Source organism: Tupaia chinensis, unplaced genomic scaffold, assembly GCF_000334495.1.
Source record: "Tupaia chinensis unplaced genomic scaffold, TupChi_1.0 Scaffold000600_1, whole genome shotgun sequence".
Taxonomy (NCBI): domain Eukaryota; kingdom Metazoa; phylum Chordata; class Mammalia; order Scandentia; family Tupaiidae; genus Tupaia; species Tupaia belangeri.
Window position 1 is genome coordinate 98,987 of NW_006160117.1, and position 2,955 is coordinate 101,941.

At 47.1% G+C, this 2,955-nt stretch overlaps 1 pseudogene; it reads right to left on the reverse strand.

Moving 5' to 3' along the window:
- LOC102494966 (transcription factor SPT20 homolog pseudogene) overlaps nt 1-1,958 on the reverse strand; it is a 4,714-nt pseudogene extending 2,756 nt beyond the window's left edge.
- Nucleotides 1,959-2,955: the final 997 nt, after the last annotated feature.

The following is a 2,955-nucleotide window of genomic DNA, read 5'->3' on the forward strand; positions in this document are numbered from 1 at the left end:
AATGGCTGTTGCTTCTTAGGGGTCTGCTGCTGGGCTTGCAAAATGTAGGAACCACGTGGAAGCTGCAGAAGAGTCACAGGCTTGAGATCTGAGGCAGGGTTTAAGAGAAGTTGAGTGCTAGGCTGAGAAGGCAATGTCCCTGCACCAAGCACTGTAGCTTGTGGCCCCTGTCCTGAGAACAGATGGCCATTTGGATTGAGTGTTGTAGGAGCTGGGGTACAAGTGGTACTGCCCAGCCTAGGGTGTGAATCAATCCCCCAAGCCTGGGCCCCATGGCCCAGGCTGCCTGCCCTGATGGCAGTCAGGCCAGGGGAGTTAGCTGGCACCTGGGTGGCTGGGATTCTTCTGGAAAAGCTGGCAGGGGGCCAGGCAGCTGGAGAAAGGGTGCTAATTGGTTTGAGATCCACAGGGGACTTCCCTGAGATGCCTGGTGCCTTTGGAGCAGGAGTAGGAGGTGGAAAATTAGGAAAGCTGCTTGCCTGTTGTGGAGGCAAAGTGTTACCTGAGGAACTCTTTGTTGAGCTCGAGGGAAGTTGCAGGGCTGGAGGTCGATATTCTACTCCCTTCCCCAATCCTGAAGATTGGGCCAACATGGTCTTGGGCTGTTCTGGTTTCTCCCTTGCAGACAGTTGGCTGAGACTGGCTGAGCAGCTGGAGCTATGTGACATCTTGCCTGGACTTTGGGGTTTCCTATGGTCCACTTCCTGATACTGACCACCTGCCCTCTTTGCATCGAACTTGGACCCGGCCATGAAACTACTGGAGTGGTCTTTTGGGCAGGAGCAGGAGGGAGCTGACTGTGTCTCACACCTGGCTTTTTTAGGTGACCATGTAATACCAGACCAAAAGGGATCATTAAGTGACTGCATGATGCTCAGCTTTGTTTTCTGGGATTGACCACCAGCCTCCCATTCCAAAATAGAATCATCTGGTAGCTCAGGAGTTGGCCAGAGTGTGGGTTGTGACTCATCAGATATGATAGATGGCTCCTCTGTAGCATATTTCTCCACATCCACTTCAAAAGGTAAGGCCAAGTTGCAGGGTCTCTGTTTCCACATGTCTACAGAACTCCCTGCTTTGGAAATTTTCAGGTCACAACACTGATCTGCTTTTCTTTCTGTTCCCTTTTTGGAAGAAGTCAAAACTCTTAGCTCAGGAGGAGGGGGACAATCAGACAGCTCCTGCTGTTGATTCAGAGAGGGCCAAGAATGCCTCTTGAAGCATCGTTTCATTGGGCCAGTGTTCATTTTCTGCTTGTTGTACAGTAGGCGGTTGGCAGTGCAAGCTACTGCCACAGAAGGATCGAGACACAGTGGTTCGGCTGTAGCTAAGAGCAGCTGGCTCTCAAGCTCCAGTTTATCTTCCTCAGTCCACTGATGGTTATCATCTGTCATTGACTCTACATCACATATCAGGGACTGCATTGTTGGACGCAGGAGAATATGCCTACTTTGGTAGCCAGGAGGTTCTGCCACACTGCACTGCCTATAGTCACGCACTTCTGCTATGACACACCCAGAGTGGAAAATGTTAACCTGAGATTTTTCGAGGAGATCAATCAAAATAGGAGGTAATTCTTCGGCGTCCAAGTACTCAAGCAATTCCTTTTGTTCATAAGGCAGTTGAATGGTCTCTGAAAGTGATTCATTTTCTCCCTTGAGCATCAGAGAATATCCCTGATTTCCTGGGTAGAGATTGACCACCAGAGTTGGCAACGCCTCTCTTGTAACCAGCTTCTCTAATAAGTTGACGTTGCTTCTTAATTCCTCGGTAACCTCAGGCTCTTTCTCATACTCTTCAACGTAGATGTCATAAAATTTTTGATCTAGAGATGCCTTGTCACTAGAGGAGCATTTTCTTTCAGGAGGTCTCTGTTGGGCACTTTCAATGACATATTCTGCCTGATCCAAAGCTCTTTCTAAAGCTTTCTGCATTGTAATAGAGAATACGGGCGCTAAAAGAAGATACACCCTACACGCAGTTAAGTGGCGTCAAAGTCATTTCTGTGACATCAGCCTACGGGCCTGAAAAACCCTTCAAGTAACCCCCTATTTCAGCACACAGCCTAGTTCAATAGGGCACCAAGAAACCCGCCCCCAAGAAAGTGGAACATCAAATTCTTTCAAGTTTCTGGAAACATCTATACCTGTCAGCGGTAAGCCTCACCCTTCCATCCGTTGCCCACTGGGCCGGAAGTAGCCCTGAAGGGCCGGAAGTGGCCGTGAGGGGCTGGGGGGTCATGCTGCTCTGGCCTGGATGCGAGGTTCACCGGCTGCATTTCCGGTGCTGGTGCCAGCACTTCCGCTCTAGTTGAGGTAGGGTCCGCCATGTCTATTCTTTCCTTCTAACGGTAAGAACATACACAACCAAAAGCAAAGGTCTTCTCTGGAAGTATAGATGTGTTTTTGGTACAGTTTTAATATATACCAATATATATAGTTACCCAGAAAGTCATGGAAGGTTGGGAATTTATTTTGCTGGAAACTTCAAGAATAGTTCGCGGTTTGGGGAACCTCTCGTCATCAATGGCAGGGCTGCTTCTGGTGTCTCCAGCCAATTCAGCACACCCGAACAAGTTCACATTAGTGATTCTTACATACACGGAGAGTCCATGCGTGTACTTGATGCAAACAATGGAATTCTTCATGATATCCTCTTGGGATCTCCTGTCTAAGAGTTTTCATACAGATGTACACATAACATGCCATTCTTTTACATATCTACTTAATCTTTTCTGATTTCCTAACAGCTAGAATTAGGGCCTTTTACATTAAAAAAATAAGTGATGGGTCATTTTATTGTCTATGGATTACAGTTCGGTTTAGTAAAGAGACATTAAACTACTCATTTTAGAAATGTGACTTGTATGTGGTAGGAATGAGAACAATTGTTCTAGGTGATGGCAATACATTTTAAATTATTCAACCATAGACCACAGCTATCATCCTAATGATT